The sequence below is a fragment of the Plecotus auritus genome, assembly GCF_963455305.1.
Source record: "Plecotus auritus genome assembly, chromosome: 1".
Classification (NCBI taxonomy): domain Eukaryota; kingdom Metazoa; phylum Chordata; class Mammalia; order Chiroptera; family Vespertilionidae; genus Plecotus; species Plecotus auritus.
Genome location: NC_137770.1, coordinates 137,102,805 through 137,115,680, shown reverse-complemented (window position 1 = coordinate 137,115,680; position 12,876 = coordinate 137,102,805). Strand labels below are relative to the sequence as shown.

Below are 12,876 nucleotides of genomic sequence, written 5' to 3'. Positions count from 1 at the left end.
CAAACCATTCAGAGACCCAATTTCCACTTCGTATGTTTTGAAGTGCTGCTCAGAAAGTGCGTGTGTCTTTGATGGAACAAGGGGTAATCTGAAGGAGCAAGGTCTGGTGAATACAGAGGGTGGGTTAATACTTCCCAGGCAAGATCTAATAACGTGTCTTTAACTGGTTTTGAAGTGTGTGATGGTGCGTTATCATGAAGCAAATTACTTTGCTGTGTCTTCTGGCACATTCTGGTCATTTCACGATCAAAGTGTGGTTCCAATTGATTATTTGTTGTCGGTAGCAATCAGTATTAACAGTTTCACCTGCTTTTAGAAGGTCATAATACACCACACCTTCCTGATCCCATCAAACTCAGAGCATTGTCTTCTTTCCAAAGCGATTTGGCCTTGCAGTCGATGTTGATGGTTGACCTGGATCAACCCATGATTTTGTGCATTTGGGATTCTCAGAATAAATCCACTTTTCATTGCCAGTCACTATGCAAAAGACTTTCTTTCGTGCTGTTGAAGCAACATTTTACTGATGACTTTTTGGTTTTCCATTCGTCTTTTGTTCAGTTGATGTGGCACCCATTTTCCTTCCTTTAAAATCTTTCCCATTGCTTGTAAACGATCGGAAATTGTTTGCTGAGCAACATATAATTTTTCTCAAGTTGTTTTTGAGTTTGACATGCATCTTCATCCAATAATGCTTGTAATTGTTGGTCTTCAAATTTTTTCGGTTGACCTGGACATTCTTTGTCTTTCACATCAAAATCATCACTTTTAAAGCACTTAAACCAGCGTTCACAAGTATCTTGAGATGGAGCATGTTCACCATAAACTTCCCGAAGTATACAATAACTTTTTCTTCAAAATAAAGTAATGAATTAAGACTTCCTGCAAATGCTCTTTTTTGGGCACAAAATTCGACATTTTTACGCATAAAAATATCTGTGATGTTAACACCTTCAGCAAATTTGACATATGAAGTTTTGAAGCTTGCTGTCAATGCAACAAAATAGCATACATATCAGATCGCATATATATCAACATATGTGTAACTCCATCTATTGAAAAAAATCCGCATTATTAACTGGTATAACTAATACTTTCTTCTTTCTCTAGTTGTAGGACTTCCATTCAACCAGATTTCAGGCAGCTCTGAATGATGGTTGTTCTCTAATTTAGTTGTAATTTTGTGTGGTTGTGGAAGGCGGTGAGTACTAGTGTTTACCTACACTGCTTCTTGGTTTTCTCTCTTTGTAGTTCTTTGATTATTAGTGAGCTTGAGTATCTTTTCATGTTTGTTAATCATTTGTGTTTCCTTCTTTAAATCGACTAATCCATTTTATCTCATCCTTAATAGGAATTTTTAGTATATTTTGGATACTACTCTTCTGTCTTTCGCAAATATTTTCTCAATTCATTATTAGTGGATGTTTCAAATTATTATAGATAAGCTAACCCATCTTTATTTTTATAGAATTTTGTTTTATTTAAGACCTATTCCTAGATAAAAACGTTATTTAGTCTTTGCTTTTGTCTAAAAATTTAAAATTTTGTTTTGTTTTTTAAGCCTTTAATCAAGATTTTATTTTTGTTTTAGTGTTTAGTTTGAGGAGGTATTTTCCCCCATTAGATAGACATTATTTTATTTTATTATTTTTTTTATAAGTGGTCAGCTATTAGAGTTGCAAATCAGTAATAAATATTACATTATTTTTTCTAGAAAAATTTAAAGAATTTACATACAAGTTTCTAAGCCTATCTGTTTTCATAATATAAAAATCAATTTCAATGTTTTTCTATTCTCTTTTTCTAAAAGCCCCATTGATCCAAATGCACAGAGAGGAAACACCATCATTAAATACATCCCCTAACATTACAAATCCAGACTTCACAATCACGGATCAGCTTGGAGGACCTGTTGGTTACAAAGGCAACGTGAGGTTGTCTGAGGGATCCCCAAAGCAGATTCCTTTGCAAACACAGAGGCCTCTTCTTTGGGTGATACCACCCGGCCATCTTTTCTATAGATGTTTTTCTAAGGCTTATTTCTAATGACCTTGGCATACTCTTTTGCTGACGTGTAAGGGACTCTGGGTCTGCTCGGGTCTTCAAAATCAACGTGGAAGGAAACCAAACCGCACGCTGTAACTCTGGTTCCACTCAAAGTTATCCAGAAGAGACCATGCGCAATACAATTGAATGTTGACTTTATCAAGCTGGGTAGGTTTGAACGGTTCCTGCAATGTCTGTCTGAAATACTCCCAAGAGATGTGGGGTCACCCTGGGGAAACCCATTCTCAATGATATAAATTACAGGGTTATTATACATATCCTTAATATATTTCAGTAGTTTTTGTATTCCCCACGGCACCACATAGATCCAATCCACACTTATCCAAGCTGGGTCTGGAAAAATATCCATCTCCACATGCTGGAGAACACCCCGTTCTCCTTTATCGTTCTCCCAGTACTTGACTAGGCAATTTGAATAATATTGCACAGCAAATAAATCAGCTGTGCCTTTGGTCATTCTCTTCTCTTCTTCTGTAAATTCTGGAAGCCTTGATGATGGATAGCTTTGCTTTTTACTCATGGAGGCGATCTGGGACTTGACAACCTCTGGATAATCACTATCAATAAAAATGGGTTTAACAAAGAAATCAAAGTGGGAAGTCAAGGCTCTTTTAGCAACTTCCTGGTCAGACACTGAATTGGGACACCATACCCTTCTGCTCTTTTTGGAATAAGAACTCATATCTGTGCCAGGCTCTGGCATGGGCCTTAATCAAATTATGAGCTGCCTGATAGCCTCCAGTTCCCAGGTGAGGTACACCAGGAGGAAATGCACCCAAATCATATGCCAGCAGGGCAAACAAATTAGGCTCATTTATGATGATCCACTGCTTGACTTGATCCCCAAATGTCTTGAAGCAAAACTGGGCATATTCATCAAAGGATTCAATGATTGTGTCTGACAACCAACCTCCTTGGTCTTCTAAGGTCTGAGGCAAATCAAAGTGGTAGAGTCACTATGGACATAACCCCATTTGCTAACAAATCATCAATCATCTTGTTGTAATAGTCAATTCATAGGTAGGAAGTGACATAGCTGGCACTTAACCCTAGTACATGGACTCCAGATGCCGTGGTGCTAACCTCTGTGCTAGTTCATTAGCTCCATGAATTTGGCTCCTTTCTGGTTGATGAAACCTGTTGTCCCATCAGGTAATAGATGTGACCAGGAAAGAGAGAAGCAGTAATGAGTCAATCCAAGCTGTTTGGTACATTTCAGATCTTCCTCCCACAGAGTGTAGCTACCACAAGCTACATCGCCACTCTGGTTCTTGAAAACTCTCTCTCCTCCCTGATGGTTGAATGTGTCCCAGACACTAGGGCCTTTTCAATCTGTATCCCAGCCTCCTCATTAACTCAATGTACAATAGTTATAACTTTAACCCTTTGTACGCCATAAGCGTCTATGGACACTTTAAAAAATCATTTTTTGTGTGTGAGAATTTTCAACTGAAAATATTCAGTAACACCCAAATTGTGAGTAATATATTTATTTTTATCATATTCATTGCAAATTGATTTTTTAAATTAAATTCAAAATATTGTGGCATGTGGGGATGGTTTCCATTTTGGATGTGTGGCAGTTAACTGGTTAAAATATGCTTTTACAATAACATGCACGAGCCAGTTATGTGTTCTGCTGTCCTTGGTCCCCAAAGCTGACTGGTGGCAAATGAAAAATTATTGCATAGTGCTGCCACATAGCAGGATTTCATGGTTCATTATCTGAAGATCTCCCGGTTGGTCAAATAAGTCAGGCACTTGCTCAAAATGAAGATAGACATTATTATTATTTTTTTTAAATATATTTTATTGATTTTTTACAGAGAGGAAGGAAGAGGGATAGAGAGTCAGAAACATCGATGAGAGAGAAACATCGACCAGCTGCCTCCTGCACACCTCCCACTGGGGATGTGCCCGCAACCAAGTCACATGCCCTTGACCGGAATCGAACCCGGGACCCTTCAGTCCGCAGGCTGACGCTCTATCCACTGAGCCAAACCGGTTTTGGCAAGATAGACATTATTTTAATACTATATATTAGATCATCAATTTAAAATATCACTTTTATCTTAAATTAAATCTCCATATTTGCATAGCTCTGTTTCTTAGACATTCTTTCTATCCCATTGGTTTCTTTTTTTTTAAAGGTATTTTTTATTGATGTCAGGAGGAAGGGAGAGAGAGAGAAACATTAATGATGAGACAAGCCCACAACCTGGGCATGTACTCTGAATGGGAATTAAACTCTGACCTCCTGGTTCATTGGTTGACACTCAACCACTGATCCATGCTGGCAGGGCCCCATTGGTTTCTTTATTCCCAAGTCATCATATACTATTGGTATCTTTTCCTGAGTCATAACCTATTCATATCATTGTTTTTAAGCAACTACTTTTAGGAAATTTTCCTTTTTATTCTATTTTAAATTTCTTATTAGATTTTTTTCACATTCTGTTTTCTTTCTTAATATTTTATTTTTATTGTTGAAAATATTACAGATGTCCCCCATTTACCCCGTATGCCCACCTCTACCCATTCGCACCCTCCCCTTCTGACTCTCACCACACTGTTGTATGTGTCCGGTGGCTATGCATATATGTTCTTTGGCTATTCTCTTCACCTTTTTTCATCTCATCTGCCCCACTCATCCCCACTCTGACATTTGTCAGTCTTTACCATATAGCCATATTTCTGGTTCTATTTTATTTGCCAGTTTATTTTATTCATTAGATTTCACATATAAGTGAGATTATATGGTATTTGTCTTTCTCTCGCTGGCTGATTTTACTTAGCATAATAATTTCTAGGTCTGCCTGTGCTGTAGCAAAAGTTAAGAGTTCCTTTCTTTTTACAGCCCTGTAGTATTTCCATTGTGTAAATGTACCACTGCTTTTGTATCCACTCATTTATTGATGGTCACGTGGGCTATTTCCAGATCTTGGCTATTGTAAACAATGCTGCTGTGAACATAGGGGTGCACATACTCTTTCTGATTGGTGTTTCAGGGTTCTTAGGATGTATTTCCAGAAGTGGAATTGTTGGGTCAAAAGGCAGTTCTATTTTTAATTTTTTGAGGAAACTTCATACTGTTTTCCACCATGTGGCTGTACCAGTCTGCATTCCCACAACCAGTGTGCTAATGTTCCCTTTTCTCCAATCTTCACCAGCACATTTTGTTTGTTGATTTATTGATGGTAGCCATTCTGGCAGATGTGAGGTGATATTTTGTAGTTTTAATTTGCATTTCTCTGATGATTAGTGACGTAGAGCATTTTTTTTTTTTCATCTGTTCCCTGGCCATCTGTATGTCCTCTTTGGAGAAGTATCTATTCAGGTCCTTTGCCCATTTTCTAATAGGATTGTTTGTCTTCTTGGTGTTGAGTTGTATAAGTTCTTTATGTATTTTGGAAATTAACCACTTTTCAGATGTATCATTGGTAAATTTGTTCTCCCATGCAGTGGTCTCTCTTTGCATTTTATTGATGGTTTCTTTTGCTGTGCAGAAGATTTTTAGTATGCTGTAGTCCCATTTGTTTATTTTTTCTTTTGTTTCCCTTGCCCTAGGAGATATATTGGCAAGAATATTTCTATAAGAAGATGTTTTCTTCTAGGATTTTTATGGTTTCACGACTTACATTTAAATCTTTTATCCATTTTGAGTTTATTCTGTGTATGGTGTGAGTTGATGGTCTAGTTTTATTTCTTTGCATGTACCTGTCCAATTTCCCAACACCATTTATTGAAGATAATATCTTTATTCCATGTATGCTCTTGCCTCCTTTGTCAAGTATTAATTGACCATAAAGATGTGGGTTGATTTCTGGGTTCTTATTTCTACTCCATTAATCTATAAGCCAGTTTTTATTCCAGTACCAGGCTGTTTTGATTACAGTGGCCTTGTAATATAGTTTGATACCTGGTATTGTGATCGTTCCAACTTTGGTTTTATTTCTCAAGATTGCTGCCTCAATTCTGGGTCTTTTTAGGTTCCATCTAAGTTTTTGGAATATTTGTTCTAGACTGTGACATATGCCATTGGTATTTTAATAGGAATTTCATTGACACTATAGATTGCTTTGTGTAGTATGGACATTTTAATGATTTTATATCTTCCAATGAGCACAGTTAATGCTTCTATTTATTTCTGTCTCCCTCAATTTCTTTCTTCGATATCCCATAGTTTTCAGTATAGGTCTTTAACCTCCTTGGTTAAATTTATTTGTAGATATCTTATTTTTTTGTTTTTGTTGTTACAATAGTAAATGGAATTGTTTTCTTAGCTTCTCTTTCTGATAGTTTATTATTTGCGTATAAAAATGCCATCAATATCTGGATATTGATTTTCTATCATGCTCCTTTGCTGGATGCATTTATTAGATCTAATAGTTTTTTGGTGGAGTCTTTAGGGTTTTCTGTGTATACTATCATGTCATCTGCGAATAATGACAGTTTTACTGTACTTCCTCCTTTCCAATTTGGATGCCTTTTATTTCTTCTTCTAGTCTGATTGCTGTGGCTAGGACTTCCAGTACCATGTAGAATGATAGTGGTAAAAGTGGCCATCCTCATCTTGTTGTTGATCTTAAGGGAAATGCTTTTAGTTTTGTCCCATTGAGTAAGATGTTGGCTGTATGTTTTTCTTTTTTATTTAATTTAATAAATCTTTATTATTCAGATTATTACAATTGTTCCTCTTTTTCCCCCCATAGCTCCCCTCCACCCGGTTCCCATCCCACCCTCAGCCCTTAACCTCCCCACCGCCACTGCCCTCATCCATAGGTGTATGATTTTTGTCCAGTCTCTTCCTGCACCTCCCACACCCCTTTCCCCTTGAGAATTGTCAGTCCACTCCCTTTCTATGTCCCTGATTCTATTATATTCCCCAGTTTATTCTGTTCATCAGATTTTTTTATTCACTTGATTTTTAGATTCACTTGTTGATAGACATGTATTTGTTGTTCATAATTTTTATCTTTACCTTTTTCTTCTTCTTCCTCTTCTTAAAGAATACCTTTCAGCATTTCATATAATACTGGTTTGGAGGTGATGAACTCCTTTAGCTTTTTCTAATCTGTGAAGCTCTTTATGTGCCCTTCAATTCTGAATGATAGCTTTGCTGGGTAATCTTGGTTGTAGGTTCTTGCTATTCATCACTATGAATATTTCTTGCCACTCCCGTCTGGCTTGCATAGTTTCTGTTGAGAAATCCGCTGACAGTCGTATGGGTGCTCCCTTGTAGGTAATTAACTGTTTTTCTCTTGCTGCTTTTAATATTCTCTCTTTGTCTTTTGCTCTTGGCGTTTTAATTATGATGTGTCTTGGTGTGGTCCTCTTTGGATTCCTTTTGTTTGGGGTTCTGTGTGCTTCCTGGACTTGTAAGTCTATTTCTTTCACCAGGTGGGGGAAGTTTTCGGTCATTATTTCTTCAAAAAGGTTTTCAGTATTTTGCTCTCTCTCTTCTTCTGGCACCCCCATAATTCGGATGTTGGTGTGCTTAAAGTCGTCCCAGAGGCTCCTTACACTATCTTTATATTTTTGGATTCTTTTTTCTTTTTGCTTTTCCGATTGAGTGTTTTTTGCTTCTTTGTATTTCAAATCTTTGACTTGATTCTTGCGATCCTCTAGTCTGCTATTGGATCTCTGTATATTATTTTTAATTTCAGTCAGTGTATGCTTAATTTCTAGTTAGTCCTTTTTCATATCCTCTAGGGTCTCGCTAAATTTATCGGCCTTTTCTAGAAAATTCTTGGAAAACCTTATAACAGTGGTTTTGACTCTATTTCCAGTCGTTTGCTTTCCTCCATTTCTCTCATTTGTGATCTGTTTCTTTGTCTCCGCATTTTGGCTGCTTCCCTGAGTTGATAGAGTAGCATTGTGTGCTAGGTGTCCTATAGGGCCCAGTGGCTCAGCCTCCCCAGTTACCTGAGGTGGACACTTTTGGTGCACCCCTTTGTGGGCTGTGTGCACAGTCTTGTTGTAGTTAAGCCTTGATTGTTGTTGTTATCACTGGGAGGAATTGACCTCAAGGCCAATTGGCTGTGAGGATCAGCTGTGTCTATGCTGGGAGAACTTCTGTGCTGGAGACACCCTTATGGGAGAATACTTGCAAAAGCCTCTGTGCTCAACTTGAGTGGGGTGGAGTCTCAGGGTAGAGCAGACAGCATTGGTTTCCCCGTCAGCCCTGCCCTAAGGGGCCCCTGTTTCTCAGTGTCCCGTGGTAATCGCTGCAAGCAACTCTGAGAGAAAGCCGTCCTCGAGTTCTACCCACTGCCAGACAGTCCATTTTCTCCCTGAATGAGTCTGGGTCCTCAGAGTCTTGCCCGGAACTGGAGTTCAGTGCAGTCAGGGGCTTTTGTCTCCTTCCCGCTTGAGAAAGCCAGCCGCGCACTCAGTTGCCAGTCTTATCTGCGCGAGCGTCTCAGTACCTCTGCCTCCTGCAGCTCCTCTGTTGCCAGTCTTATCTGTGCGAGCGTCTCAGTACCTCTGCCTCCTGCAGCTCCTCTGTTGCCAGTCTTATCTGTGCGAGCGTCTCAGTACCTCTGCTTCCTGCAGCTCCTCTGAGTCTCAGTGTGCTTTTTTCTTTCCTTCTAGTTGTAGAATTTCCACTCAGCCAGCCTTCCTGTGGTTCTGGATGATGTCCGTTTTGTCTTTTAGTTGTAGTTTTGAAATTGTTGTCTGAGGCAGCAGTTTAGGTGTTTACCTATGCCGCCATCTTGGTTTCTTTCTGTTTTTCTTATTTGCCATTTATTATGTTGAAGTATGGTCCTTTTATTCCCACTTTGCTGAGAGTTATTATCATAAATAGGTGTGGAGTTTTATCGAAAGTTTTTTTTTTAATCTGCTGATATGATCATGTGATTTTTTTTTTTGATCTTTCATTTTGTTTATGTAATGTATCACGTTTATCGATTTGTGAATATTGTAACAATGTTGCATCCTTGGAGTATATTCACTTGATCATGGTTTTTGATGCTTTTAATGTAATATGGGATCTGATTTTCTGATATTTTGTTAAGGATTTTAGCATCTATGTTCTTCAAGGATATTGGCATATAATTTTCTTTTTTTATTTATTTTTATTTATTTTTATTTTTTTAAAAATAAATCTTTATTCAGATTATTACAATTATTTCTCCTTTTTCCCCCCATAGCTCCCCTCCACCCATTTCCCACCCCACCTTCTGCCCTTACCTCCCCCTCACTGTCCTCATCCATAGGTGTATGATTTTTGTCCATTCTCTTCATGAACCCCCCATACCCCTTTCCCCCTGAGAATTATCAGTCCACTCCCTTTCTATGCCCCTGATTCTATTATATTCACCAGATTATTCTGTTCCTCAGGTTTTTAATTCACTTGATTTTTAGGTTCGCTTGTTGATAGATATGTATTTGTTGTTCATAATTTTTCTCTTTACTTTTTTCTTCTTCCTCTTCTTTAAGAATACCTTTCAGCATTTCATATAATACTGGTTTGGTGGTGATGAACTCCTTTAGCTTTTTCTTATCTGTGAAGCTCTTTATGTGCCCTTCAATTCTGAATGATAGCTTTGCTGGGTAGAGTAATCTTGGTTGTAGGTTCTTGCTATTCATCACATTGAAAATTTCTTGCCACTCCTGTCTGGCCTGCATAGTTTCTGTTGAGAAATCAGCTGACAGTCGTATGGGTGCTCCCTTGTAGGTAACTAACTGTTTTTCTCTTGCTGCTTTTAATATTCTCTCTTTGTCTTTTGCTCTTGGCATTTTAATTATGATGTGTCTTGGTGTGGTCCTCTTTGGATTCCTTTTGTTTGGGCTTCTGTGGGCTTCCTGGACTTGTAAGTCTATTTCTTTCACCAGGTGGGGGAAGTTTTCGGTCATTATTTCTTCAAATAGGTTTTCAGTATCTTGCTCTCTCTCTTCTTCTGGCACCCCCATAATTCTGATGTTGGTACGCTTGAAGTTGTCCCAGAGTCTTCTTACATTATCTTCAACTTTTTGGATTTTTTTTTTTGCTTTTTGCTTTTTCGGTTGAGTGTTTTTTGCTTCTTTGTATTTCAATTCTTTGACTTGATTCTTGTGTTCCTCTATTCTGTTTCTGGGTCTCTGTATAATATTTTTTTATTTCAGTCAGTGTATGTTTAATTTCTAGTTGGTCCTTTTTCATATCTTCGAGGGTCTCGTTATATTTATCGGCCTTTTCTAGGATATTCTTAAAAAGTCTTATAACCGTGGTTTTGAATTCTATATCCAGTCATTTGTTTTCCTCCATTTCTTTCATTTGTGATCTGATTCTTTGACCCCGCATTTTCACTGATTCCCTGAGTTGGTAAGGTAGATATTTGTGCTAGGTTTCCAATATGGCCCAGTGGGTCTGCTTCCCCAGTTAACCTGAGGTGGACACTCTTGGTGCACCCCTTTGTGGACTGTGTGTACAGCCTTGTTGTAATTAAGTCTTTATTGTTGTTGGTATCACTGGGAAGAATTGACCTCCGGGCCAGTTGGCTGTAAGGATCAGCTGTGTCTATGCTGGGAGAAGTTCGGTGCTGGAGACAGCCTTATAGGATTAGACTTGCCAAATTGCAATAGCCTCTGTGCTCAGCTTGGATGGGGTGGAGTCTCAGTCTTGGCTTCCTGTCAGCCTTGCCCTTGCGCGCATGTGCGCTTTCAGTCCTCCGCCTTCCCCAGCTCAAGTCTCCGCCTGAGAGTCCAGACTCCCCCCACAAGAGCGTGGGTCCCCAGGGGCTCGCCTGGAACTGGGGTTCACTGCAGTCAGAACTGGGGCTCAGTGCCGTCAGGAGCCTCTGACTCCCTTCCACTAGGGAAAGCCTGTGGCAACCTCCACAGCCTTTGTGCGCACTGGCACGCGCGCGCGTGCGCACTTTCAGTCCTCCGCCTTCCCCGGCTCCCGAGTCTCCGCCCGAGAGTCCAGACTCCCCCCACAAGAGCGTGGGTCCCCAGGGGCTCGCCTGGAACTGGGGTTCACTGCAGTCAGAACTGGGGCTCAGTGCAGTCAGGAGCCTCTGACTCCCTTCCACTAGGGAAAGCCTGTGGCAACCTCCGCAGCCTTTGTGCGCACTGGCCCGCGTGCGCCTTCAGACTTCTGCCTTTCCCAGCTCGAGTCTCTGCCCTAGAGTCCAGACTCCCCCCGTAAGAGCGTGGGTCCCCAGGGGTTCGCCCGGAACTGGGGTTCAGTGCAGTCAGAACTGGGGTTCAGTGCGGTCGGAGGCTTCCTTCCCCCTTCCGCCAGAGAAAGTCAGCCAGGCTCTCAGCCGCCCTTCCTCTCTGCGCGCACAAAGCCCCTTTGCCGTACCTCCAATTCTCTGTGAGGTTTTCTCTTTCCTTCTAGTTGTAGAATTTTCACTCAGCCAGCTTTCTTGTGGTTCTGGATGGTGTCCGTTCTGTCTTTTAGTTGTAGTTTTGAAATTGTTGTGCGAGGCAGCAGTTTAGGTGTTTACCTATGCCGCCATCTTGGTTTCTCCTTGGCATATAATTTTCTTTCTTTGTAGTGTCGTCATCTGTTTTTTTAATTAAGATAATGTTGCCCTCATAAAAGGAGCTTGGAATTCTTCCCTTCTCTTGAACTTTCTGGAATAGTTTGAGGAGGATAGGTATTATTTCTTTGAATGTTTGGTAAAATTTATCTGTGAAGCCATCTGTTCCAGGACTCTGTTTGCTTGGAGTTTTTTTATTCCTGCTTCAATGTCATTAGTTGTTGTTTGTCTGTTTAGGTTTTCTGATACTTCCTGATTTAGTTTTGGAAGACTCTATGTTTCTAGGAATTTGGCCATTTTGTCTCACGTTGTCCAATTTGTTGGCATATAGTTATTTATAATATTTTCTTTGTATTTCTGTGGAGTCAGTTGTAACTTCTTTTTCATATCTGATTTTATTTCTTTAGTCCTCTCTCTTGTTTCTTGATAAAGGTTCATCAATCTTGTTTATCTTTTCAAAGAACCAGCTCTTGGTTTCATTGATATTTTGTATTGTTTTTTGCTTCTATGTCATTTGTTTCTGTTCTGTTTGGTATTATTTCCTGCCTTCTACTTACTCTGGGCTTTTTCTGTTGTTCTTTTTCTAGTTGTTTTAGGTTCATGTTCTATTTTAAGTGAAGATGCTTCTTGTACTTGATGAGTGACCAGTATTGAACCTAAAAATATTCTAACCCTTACCCATCTTTATAATTTTCTTTTCAATCATGTTGGTGTTCCTGTTATGTGATAGAATTCCAGATTATTAAAGCAGGTATTCAGGGAACAGTTGCAGTCCAAGATGTGTTTTGGAATGAAAAGCGATTGAACAGCACTGTTGTGTAGACCTGTTGATTGTTATTCTAATTCTTAGTTTATGAAACTGCTTCAGAATGACCTGTACACCTATTCCCACCCTTCATTCATTTTTTCCCCTGATCCTTTTCCTTTTCCCAGTCTTTCTTTCTGATCATCTCTTTTAAGGTGGTAGAAAACAGGTAAGAAAGCAAAAAAGAGATCCGAACCAAGATGGCGGCATAGGTATGCACCTAAACAATTCAAAACTACAACTAAAAGACAAAACGTCTATCACCCACAACCACGGGAAAGCTGGCTGAGTGGAAGTTCTACAACTAGAAGGAAAGAGAAAAGAGCATCGAGACGTGCACAAGCGCTGAAAAGCTGAGGTATGCAGGCTCACGAATCGGGCTGGCGGCGAGCAATTGGGTGCGCTACTTTTTTCAACCCGAAGGGAGACAAGCTCCTGATTACTCTGAACTCCAGTTTCTAAGGAGATGCTGGGGACCCAAACTCCTACGGGGAGAAGCTGGACTGTCTGCCATCGGGTTGGAAAGTGAGG

The 12,876-nt window shown here is 39.6% G+C and overlaps 1 protein-coding gene and 1 pseudogene across 9 annotated transcripts in view; one reads left to right on the top strand and one right to left on the bottom strand.

Annotated features, from left to right (window-relative positions):
* Positions 1 to 12,876, top strand: part of MIA2 (MIA SH3 domain ER export factor 2) — a 139,970-nt gene that overhangs the window by 109,910 nt on the left and 17,184 nt on the right. The gene's annotated exons all lie outside the window — the stretch shown is intronic.
* LOC308255244 (cytosolic beta-glucosidase-like) lies at positions 2,030 to 12,246 on the bottom strand (annotated as a pseudogene). The gene is made up of 3 exons: positions 12,219 to 12,246; positions 3,179 to 3,411; positions 2,030 to 3,075 (listed from the first exon to the last, which is right to left on the bottom strand). The product of its transcript is annotated as a cytosolic beta-glucosidase-like (transcript).